The 11,801-nt window shown below is 42.2% G+C and overlaps 1 protein-coding gene across 1 annotated transcript in view; it reads left to right on the top strand.

Annotated features, from left to right (window-relative positions):
- zdhhc8b (zDHHC palmitoyltransferase 8b) overlaps nt 1-11,801 on the top strand; it is a 53,350-nt gene that overhangs the window by 18,112 nt on the left and 23,437 nt on the right. The gene's annotated exons all lie outside the window — the stretch shown is intronic.

The raw sequence follows: 11,801 nt of genomic DNA, 5'->3' as shown, positions 1-11,801 counted from the left end.
TATATATATATATATATATATAAAGATGTATCGGTTAGGTTAGTGTATAAATAACAAAATACAGTAAACAAACATGTAGTACTGTATATGTTGCTCTATGTGACTCGCTGTTGTTTTGCTGACTTTCGCTGCCTCTCGCAGCCTTTTGCGGCATTTTCGTTATTTTATTTTATTTTTTAATGAATATCTTTGAAAAATCCGTGATGCACTGAAACCGCGATAAGTGAACCGCGAAGTAGCGAGGGATCACTGTATTGCTGATGAGATGGGGCGTTTTGAGAGTGAGTGATTTCTCCAAAACAAATGGATAAAAATTGAAAACGCAAGCTAATCCCATTCTCCTGATCAAAACAATACAAAATGAGATTTTTTTTTTTTCAGTGAAAAGTGGACCATCGCAGCCAGATAATGCCTGATTTAATTTCCAAAAGCATCATGTAGCAGTTTTAACACATATACATCAATCGTTTTGGTAATACTGTTCATAATATTAAAACTGCGTTTATATTTTCTGTGCCGTGTAAAGCAGCCGACAGCTGTTTCATTAGAATGAGTGTTCTCATTTGGTTAGAAATGTACCACATTTTCTTCAAGAAGGATTTGCAATACAAAGCTAGATATAGCGATGCGATGATCGGGTGTTTAACTGCTTGCAAAACAAACATTTCCATATACAGTAATAGTATTTTGCGATGAGTTCATCGTGGTTACTGTAGAGGAAATTCAAGCTGTCTTTTTAATTTGTAAATTGAAAAAGACTTGCATTCAAATCTCCTTTCCACAGCCTTGCTAAAATAGCTACTGGCAGTTTGTCGAGCTTTTCGCTCTTGTCATCTGTCACATATCATTACAGAGAGTGACAGGTCCTCAGCACTTCAATTTCAGGCCAAGAAAGACCAAAAGTCTCTTAAGTTTTCTTGTGTACTGTTCACGGATCAGACCATAAGAATCCGGAGCTGTTTACGAAAGCAGAATATTTTCTACTGTTGTCCTTCGCTGCACTGCATCCTGGGCCGTATAGCTTGGTGTGTACCCGCACACTGTTACGAGTGTGTGTTCCTGCTTTACATTCACTGCATGTGAGCCAGCAACAAGGGCCACGATTCAGGCACTTCGCTGTGTTCATTTACAATCTGTTCTCCACGTTGCCTGACTAAGTGGTGACTGATAATCACTGAGGCCTATTTTTAACTCCCCACCACTCCCTCCATCGTAACTGGAGCACAGCGCTGAGGTCTCTTTGAAATGAATTCCAAAGCTTTACTTGAAGACAGTTGTCCATCTGTAAGTACACACATGGTTGTAGAAGAGCCTTCCCACAGGGTTCCTAAAACAGTTTGTCATTTTTACGTTTGATGATTCTGCCGGAAACATTTAGAAATCTATCAGCTGGCATAGGGTCCAGGACGCTCGCCACCCTCGTGAGGATAAAACATTTCAGATAATGGATGGATGGATTTTGGCAGGAAAATTTCTGACTCACCATCTGCCAATCTGCATGTTCAATACATTTTCTCAATGGCTGCAGCAGAAGGTGCATTTGCGCTATGCACAATCGAATGTTAGTAAGTCAGGAGGAAAAGCAAACAACAGATTTTTCCAAAACTTTGTTAAAGGGTGTCCCCGGAGTTTACATTTGGAAAAAGGTCAAGTTTGAAAATGTCTTTTCTCTTTGTGCCGTTACAGACCATATAGAGCGGGGTTGTCAAACTCATTTTTGTCGCGGGCCACATTATAGTAGCCGGTTCCCTTGGAGAGCCGTTAAGAATAATGGTTTATTCAACTATAGTTTAAGTTACTGTAATGAGCAGTCTGGTCACAAGAAAACTTAGAATAGCTCTCTTTTATATTTCATGTGAGAATTACAAATGTCGGTACAAATTTTAGCAAACATCGTTTGCTTTTGCGGGCCACACCAAATGATGTGGCGGGCCAGATCTGGCCCCCGGGCCTTCAGTTTGATGTGGTCTCGGGTGAGCTTTTATGTTTATGACACAGCAGGTGGTTAGAAGAAAGTTTAGTGTTACTTTTTGGGGGTTTACATCATTCAGTTTATACATCATTAAATCTGTTCTCTCGTTCGAAAAATAATTTTGCTCCATGACTGTAATAATGTGAAGCCAAATGTGACTTTCAAATCCAGGCATTATTTTTGGTCTACTGTTATACCCCGATAACAAAGGAACAGACTGACCTAGTCTTAGGTGGCGAGGTGACACGGTTTTTAACACCCGAGCTTCAACAAGGCTTTGTGCTCCTGAAGCAGTGTGCAGACATGCATGCTGATCCCCAAATGTAGGCTGAGGACAGATCAGTCTCAACCAGATGGGCTAAATAAGGGACTGTCAAACAATTCAAGTGGTCGATATGTCACTGTTCGAAGAATTTTATCACAGCGATGTGTGGATTCAATCATTTTTTTTTCAGTGTTGACAACTGAAGGTCTCCCCTCTGATGTTGATCTGGTACGTTCATTTTGCGATGACGTGATTAACCGGCACACACAAGTGCTGTATGAAAACTAGTTTTCATTTAACTGATGACTAAACTTCATTATACAAAAATCACTTTGATATAGTATAGTAATTATGGAGTTTGGGATAAATAAATGATTCCGAACACAACCTTAATGTGTATTCACACAGCCATGAGGCCTCGGCCTCCCGCAAACAAATCATTAGATGATGTCAGTGTCAGCTTCTGGTGTGACGTGTAAAATCCTTATGGGGCTGTGACAATTGCTTTAAACACAACAAGGTGGGAAATGTGAGTCTCTGGTGTTAAACTTCACACCACCCTGAAAAGTAGGCTTTGATGGGCAGCGCGAAAGACATTGAGATCAGTGATGGGCACTTTCCCCGCATTTGCCGGTCCGTCCTCCGTCCGCGACCTGGATATCCTTCTGTCATCGTCCCTCCGGCAAAAGCATCCTTGCATGACGCCATGGGAGAGAGGCTAACAGCAGAGCCAGACCCGTCACCACCAGAGCCCAGCCTTACGGGGGTGGGGGGCACATGAAATGCATGGGGGCTTGGGGCAGCAATTAATACCCTACAGACAGCACTTACTTTGCTCCCTATAGTCGTGTAGTTACTGCCGATCCCATCTTGAATGGCGCCTTTCGAGACAACTGCAAGCAAGTATTACCATAGACAGCATTTACATTAGTTACACAAAGACACCTTCTTGAGTACGCCGACGCCTCAGCTGTATTGGATATGGCAAATTGTGAATATCCTTCCTCCTTGGAGATGTATCATCAAGCAAAAACTCACTGGATTAATACAGAATTATTGCTGTTGATTGTAAGATGTTATCCTAGCTCAGTTTCGCGAAATTATTTGCCGAATTTATAATAAAGTAATAAAGTAATAAAGCCACATATATTATGGCAGATGGGCTGACTTTTATTTTTCAGTCTGTCAGTGTGGCCAAACGTCCTGTGGCCCCCGGACCGGTCTGCAGCCTGGCGGTTGGGAAACTCCTGCGATGTTGGACTTCTTTTATTCAAAGTGTTTGTGTGCAAAGATGGATATATTTAGTGCAGTTTCCAGGTCCAACATCAACATCATGAAGTATGTTTGCACATAAGGAACTACCAACACTTCAACTACATCCTGAAGCCAAACTTTCAGTTTGCACTGAGCAATAATAATTATGATAATAATAAATAACTCTCTTACGATTGTAATGGTTTTTTTTGGGGTTTTTTTGCAATTTGATTTAATCTTTTAAAATATAAGTACGGGTGGGCAATCCAGGGTGTAACCCCCCCAGAGGCTACAGCTCAACAATCACCCTGACCAGGATAAGCATTAGAAAATGTGTGCGTGCATTGAGCAACTGATCCATAAAACCTGGATTTCCTGAGTCCTGGAAATCAGAGTCAGTTCGCTGAACTCAGTCATCCCAGCATATGAATGTGTGCCTTTTCATACTCTGTAACACTGGTTACTCTTGAAGCACCGCACCTCTTGATTGCTCTCGGGTGGGCAGCACATTTTGCGTCATCAGCATGTACAGTAATTATATTAGCATTATTGAACTCTTCCATTGTGTCAGAGGGCCAGCATAAATCAATGCGTTCATTGCAGCTACTGTTGAAGTTGGCGTGCTGATGAACTGGTCTGCTACCTCATTTGGGTTTGGAGTGAAAGGGTCTTTACCTAGCGTAGCAACACCTCTTGTGATGTGGTCTAAAAGTAATTCGTTGGCATGCAAGTTCCCGAATGTGTGTCAGTTAAATATTGCTGAATGACAGTTTAGCCGTCCGACTGAAATAGAACAAGGTCTGCTTACGTTTAGCAGATATAAATATTTCACCGTCTTCAGTGGACACCGTCTTTGTTCTTTGCAGCCGCAACAAGATGGAGCTGTAAAGAAATAACCGTTGAGAATTTATTTATTTGTCTCAATTTTGCTTGTCGTTCTGCAGTCCAGATACATTCATTTGACTCTTCAGGCTCGCTGGTTCACACTGGAAGGAAACTACATTATCAGGAGAGTATTTTACCTTGTAATGTGCTCTTAACAGCTTTCCTGAGCTCAAAATGTGAATTCGTGTTGCCTTTCAAGTGACATTTTGTCGGAAAGGCACTTTTTCTGCGTTGAACTAATTAGCAGTTGTTTTTGTGTCGTGCAGACACATTTTTTTTCCTCGGTATATCCATGCAGCTCTGTGTTTAGTTTTATTGTATTTTGTGTGTTTCTACATTCTTTTTCACCCGTTTTTCATGCAATGAATGGTGGTTTGCGGCTCACTGACGCTGTCATTTTCCTGTTTACAAGAGCATTCGTGTAAACATGAACCACATTCAGGTACACTTTGCAAATGAAAGTGAATGTGTTTATTTCTTCCTGTATTCCAGTATTGTGGAAATGGATTAGTATGGAAATTAACATTTTTATTGGGATGCTTTATTTAATACATGCTCGCTAATCACAGTCGGAATTGTAATTTTTCTGTTCGAGTTGCTACTCAAAAAGTGTGATGATTGAGCCAAATATATGCAGTGTTCAAGACATTTTGTGTTTCTGAGCAATATTTGTTTTAAAAATAAAACGAATGTCCATGGTATTTGCAAGACGTAATGGCGTTATCAAGTATCAGTACTCGTTATTGGCGAGCTCCCAAATGTGAGGACTTATACTCGTACGACAAAAGCAGTTTCGGTACATCCCTGGACAGGCTTTTACAAAACCCATGAACACATCGAATTTGTTCACGTGACAACAAAGACATTTAATCACACTTGTGTACTGTGTTTCTGGCATGTATATGCCTCCCTTAGACAAAAAGCAAACTTTTTTGGTTTGTTTTGAATTTCACGTGATTTTTGGAATGTTAGACAATAGACATGCATCTTTGGGTGTTTTCGATTTCCGCCACCGATAGTAACATGGGGGCATGGTGTGGCATATCAAGAAGGACCTGCTTGTGTGAAAGCATTTTTGGACACCTCTGTACCATAAAAGGCACTTGATTAGGTAGATGGGGAAAGTGTGACCGAAAATAACCCGACTCGAAGGGGAATATGTTTAGTAGGAACTGACGGTATATTACAGATATAATTTTAATTTTAGGGGCAATCGATCCCGCACGACTGCCTGACGTTTCTTTCGTTCTGACAAAATGTCAAGTTTTTAGAATTGACCTCCACTCTTCCAAGTGGCATTTGGCTTTCATCCAGGGGACGTCCACATTATGGTCGTTTTCAGATAGTTCAATGAGGAGAAAGAGCTACTCAAAGCAGCCCTACTGGCATTTGTGCTTCTCCACTGAAGCTTCACTTGACATCATGATGGTTTCTGGTGCTTTTTGATGTTGTGAATGAACTGGATATGGATACATTAGCCGGGTTTACATGGAGCCATGTGTTCCAATTCGAATGTATCCAAATGACCAAACGGAATGAAATCATACAGTTACATACAGATTGTACAGTAGTTACTATTTTTGTGTGCATACAGTAACCACACTAAGTTTAAACTCAGACTACTTTAACACCATTGATTTTTCACTGCTTATGTCCTGTTCAGGGCTGCACTTGGCAGCAGGAGCAATTTTAATTGGATGATACTGGCCTAGTTTGGCCGTTGCTGGGTAAACAGGGAAACGCCCCCTTTTGAATCACTCTGCTCGGTCATGAGCTCAAAGCTAACCCTTCGACAAAGCAGTTCATGAAAAGAAAAAAAAAGATGAGTATGGCACATTTTAGAACGAAGGATTTGTGGAGAGAACAGGTTCTGCGCGGTGTCTAATTTGCAATGACAAGGACTTCCGGTTTGACGAGCCAGGGAATGGCGGCATAGAGAATGAGCTCCCAACAATTTCAGCCTAAATAACCCACTAAAACCCGAATATTAAAAAAATATATATATATATATATATATATATATATACTGTCATGTTGTCATTTGTGGTGTAACCATTATCACTGCTGTGTATGTTTGACCCAGTGCCGCCATTGGTTGATGAGTTACATTCAAGTGATAATGTCTTGTAATAGGAAAAAAGAACCACGCTTTCCTTTTACAGTGTGAAGTATTAGAATTATTTTTTCTTTTTCTAAATCAGATTACTTTAGGCCAATTCAATGCAAAGTGGTTAGTAGTCAAACAACTTCTTCATGAAAATGTGCCGGAGGGCTTCATCAGTCCTTAATTATATGTATAAATCCAGCAAGGATTACGGCTAAATCTATTTCTCGTCACCTGCTGTGATAGTACACTTTGTCAGTTTTAAGACCAGCTATATCCTTTGGAGGTGAAAATACCATGATACAGTCGTTTAACATTTACAAGGACATAGAAGTGCTTTGAGCTCCACTACCCTCCCTTTTTTTTTTTTTTGAATGCCTGTCCTCTTTCTTCTTACCTGCTGCTGGCTTGTCATATTTTCCACTGTGGGCTGACCATCAGGCCTCAATAGTACCTCCATTCATTCATTGAAGCGAGGGAGGGGCGAGCCGGCTGAGCCGCGACATCTGCTTTCCTTCTCTCCCGTCCAATATGCGTGTAGGTAAAACGTTCAGACGTATGAACCGTTCATTTTCTTCCTGGCGCAAGAGCAACTCGGGTAAGGGGATAATCCAGACTCCCGGGAGGTTATGCGGAATGAAAAAGAGACTTGTTGCCTAGTGAAAGACACTCGGCCTCTCTGTATATGCAGTCCTCTTTATAAGAGCCATCATTCACATGGATGTTTACAGTAACAGTAACGCCTGCATGCTTGTTAGTTTGAAGTCAGGGAGGTGCTACACTGAGGAGCTCTCTGCTGGTGAAACTTGAGCACCCACAGATCAAAATAAGCTCTTGTCTGATCAAATTTATTGAGCTACAAATGTCATATCACATATAGGTGATTTGAGGCCTTTGCACAGCTCTCTCTTTAGGATTAATGGCTCAGAGATTAAACAAGAGCCAGAGGCTGAAAGAGGAACAATTAGCACCGCAGACAGATTGAGCCTCTCGCCCGCACCGCCAGCAACTGTCAAAAAAGTGCTGAACATTGGCAGTCACGAAGATAAATTGTCCTCCTATTAAGTCTTTTTTTGGCCAAGAGATTATTTATAGCCCAGCCTGGTGGATACAAACTGATCAAAAATAGTTTGCTTCAAAGGCGTCCCATCCTGTGACATTTTATCTCCTGAACACAGAGCCACTTGTGAAGAACCTCACAACAACACGCATGAGCGCGCACGCGCGCGCGCACGCGCGCGCGCACACACACACACACACACACACACACACACACACACACACACACACACACATACATGCAAACTTTTAATATAAGATATCCTTTATTTGTCCCACACTGGGGAAATTCACAATAAGTATATAGTATATAGTAAAGTTTCAGTCTCTGGAGTGAATTGGACAGTAATTGATGCTTCCTAGATGGAAAATGTAGGTTACTTTTTGTATTTTATTGGTCAATGGAAGGTGGTCAGATATGGAACATTTTTTTTTCTTTCTTTTCAAATGATTTTGCTTTCTCATCCCCATTATTTTATTTTATTGTATTTTTTTTTTTATTTCTTGGCACAATTTTAGGAGCATATGCTAGAAATTTCCATAAAAAGAACCAAATTATTGTGCATTGAGGACATAATGTTAACAGCTGTCCTTTTTTTCTACATTTTACGATGTAGTCATCGTATCCCAAAAGGGATTACTTTTATTTTTTTTTCCCTCAAAATTGTACACACCACATCCATCCATTTTCGGATCCGCGTTATCCTCACGAGGGTCGCGGGCGTGCTGCAGCCTATCCCAGCTGTCTACGGACAGTAGGCGGGTCAAACCCTGAACTGGTTGCCAGCCAATCGTAGGGCACACAAGGGTGAACAGCCATTCGCACATGCAATCCCACCTGGGACAAATTAGGGTGCAGTGCATGTTTTTGGAATGTGGGAGTAAACCTGAGTGCCTGGAGAAAACTGAGACCCATGAGTCACAAAATTCTCTGGTCTAATGAGACAAAGATTAAACCCTTTTGCGTGAGTGCCGGACATCATGTAAAAAAGAAAAGAGGAAAAAAGGCCAATACGATCACAACACTGAAGTATGGTGATGGAAACATCATGCTGTTATAATTTTTTTAGCGTGAGGAAATGGGAGATGAATCACGACGGAGGAAGAGATGAATGCAGCAAAGTGCAGAGACATGGTAGATTAAAACCTACTCCAGACTGCTCTTGTCATCGGACCAGGGTGACAGTCCATCTTTCAGCAGGACAGCCACCCTCAGCACACAGCCAACATATCAAAGGAGTGACTTCTGTAAATGTCCTTGAGTAGCCCAGCCTCAGCCCAGACTTGAAGCTGATTGATCATCCCTCCGGAGATCTGAAAACTGGCTGTGCACCGACATTCCCCATTCAGCTGCATGTACTGTAAGCTTGTTCCAAGCTTGAAGCATAATTTTCAAAAATACTTGCCAATAGTGCAGCAACACAATATTGAGCAGAGGCTTTGAATACTTCTCGATCTTCTGTGTTGTAATATTTGTAAAAATGAGGTTCATGTACGTCGTTGATCAATAATAGATGAATGCACATGTTGAAGGGTCATGCAGGGATAGAGGGGCCGTGTATTCATGAAATGTCCATCCTAACCCCACCCACCATACCCGCTCCTCCCATTGCCGAAAATATTTTGGGTTACCGGGACGTGTAACGGATGCCAGCTTGAGCTTGGAAAACCTCAATTTCCTGTGCCCCCTAATAGCGGTTTGAGCAGACCAGGCGACCCAGACTTTTAGCTCAGTGGTCAGCGCTCTGTTATCCCAAATGTGAGGCGCCGGTTGAGTGGCCTCAGTAAAAAGCGCCACCACAAGTTGAAGAGTTGTCTGATGTCGGAGGTCTGGCTTGCTGATGCTGCTGAACACAGCAAGAGCCCCCACCAGCATGCAAGTTATACCCATGGCTAGATGACACTTTCATTTTTCCGAACAACCGGATAGCATTAGAGGCAACATTCCTCTGAACGGAGAATCATCTAGCCTAAGAGCCACAGTTGGAAAGCCACCTACTCTGCTAACGTCCATGAAATGGAAACATGGAAATGCAAAGAAGCTGTCCAAAGGAGATCCACTGACCTGGCCACCCCTCGTCTCTCTGTGGCCATCCACTCACCTCGGGGAAATTTTGGACAATCTGTGATTTTTCTGCCATTTTCACATTGATGCATTTTTTTTTTTTTTTTAAAGTAAAGTTGAAGAACATTCAATTCTTACAGTAAACATCAATCAAAATCATGACTTTCACACAATAGCAATCAAACAACATGGCCGAGAAGTAATTGTTTATCACAAAGAATGACAGATGCATGGATGGCCACCCCCCTCACCGAGGTGTTGTGTCACCATGGCCACCCCACAGCGCACTTGGACTTGGCTACATGGCAGATGAGGAAGATCTGCACGTCGTGGTGGGAATCAACTTCTCAAAATGCAAAAAAGAGAAGTGGCCAAAAACTGCTGCGGAAGGAAGTAAGACCCCAGACACCAGACGCACTGACAAGTCGCGAACTAATTCAAATTGCTGGACTCTGAGAACCAATTGGCTTAACGGCAGCTGTAAAACAGAAAGGGGCCATTTTTGGTCCCAAGAGCTAAAACATATCTTTATAAAATAAAAATAAATTCAAACGTCTGCTCATTGGAATGGAATCCAGCTGTACATTTACCTCTTGGCATCTGGGAGTGGGGAAGTCTCACGCACCCGAATTCAACTTGCTCATTTACACTATGTTTCCTGATCTGTCCAGCCTTGCACCTTTTGTTCAAAGGGAGTAATTTAGTCATTTTAAGCTTGACTTACTTTGTACATTACTTTTTTTACGAAGGAGGGACTGTGAATGGCTCTTAGCTACAAAAGTATATTTGCTCCGTTATTGGCTGGCATCCAGTTCAAGACCGCAACCTATAAGAGGTAGAACATGGATAGATAGATGGGAAAATATAGAAAAAATAGCTAATAGTAGCACATAAAGCAGCATCAACACCTGCTAAATCCAGGTCTTGACCTCGTCTTCTCTTCATGGTGACCTGATCAAGCGAGGCCACAGAAAGTTAACAGCAGCTTTTTTCGTGAGCTTGGAGCAACATCTAATACGCAAGCATCTCTGGCCTTTTTATCCTTTTTGAATGATTCTGGGCTGTTGCAGTCATCGTATTGTGGCTTCAACAAAAGCCACAGCACAAAATTCCTATCCAAAAAGGTTGTGATTGTGCTTATGTGAATAGCAGGGTTTCTCCGATGAGCCCCAGGGCTCTGTCAACCTTATTCCCACTTTCACAGCATTTGGACTGCTCCAATAGAATTCATAGTATGTCTACCTCCCCCCTGACACATCCACACATTTATAACATGAGAGGAGAAGCGTGATTATCCTTTCCGCATCCACGCTAAATCTATACCCCACTGGTTCTTGGGATGGTCTCCAAACAGTGCCTTGGGCTGTTCTGTCAGGATGACTGGAGAAACTTGGTGGTACTGGAAATGAGACAAATTGGTTTGTTGCCTTGGGGACGGGGGAGGGAGATATGTTGAGCAGAGTTCAGAGTTGGCTGCTTCTATAAAGAAAACTGTGTTTATAGGCTGCTGCCGATCACCAGCATTGGCGATTGAGAAAGCACTTTTGTCATAAATGGACTTTGTAAATGAGGCAAATATCATGATATAACTATTATGGGAGCAATACCAAAACATGTTTTGATTGACACTGTCATTTTGGCATGTAGAAATACATTATTGTTTTGGAGCTGCACTTCATCATATTGAGAGTTGTTGATATTGGAAACAGCTCCCTACTTCACACAGTACATTAGTACACCACTGCAAAGTTCAACTGCACTGTGAAAACACATTCAAACTGAGCACTGTCATCTTTGTGAAGCCAGCCATGTCCGCAAACTGGTTTGTGTAAGTTGCATTTTCTGTTCCGCTTATTCTCACAAGGGTCACAGGGCGTGCTGGAGCCTATCCCAGCTGTCGTCAGGCAGTAGGCGGGGTACACCCTGAACTGTTTGCCAGCCAATCGCAGTGCGCACGTAGACATACAATCATTCGTGCTCACAGTCACACCTAGGAACAATTTCGAGTGTTCCATTAACTAACTTGCCATGCATGTTTTTGGAATATGGGAGGAAACCGGAGTACCCGGAGAAAACCCACGCAGGCACAGGGAGAACAGAAAACTTCACACAGGAAGGCCAGAAACCCTGCACCTCTGCACTATCTGGCCAACCACTGGGCATACGTGTGTGTGTGTGTGTGTGTGTGTGTGTGTGT

This window comes from Hippocampus comes, unplaced genomic scaffold (genome assembly GCF_001891065.2).
Source record: "Hippocampus comes isolate QL1 unplaced genomic scaffold, H_comes_QL1_v1.1 scaffold45, whole genome shotgun sequence".
Taxonomy (NCBI): Eukaryota; Metazoa; Chordata; class Actinopteri; order Syngnathiformes; family Syngnathidae; genus Hippocampus; species Hippocampus comes.
This window is presented reverse-complemented; position numbering and strand designations above follow the sequence as displayed.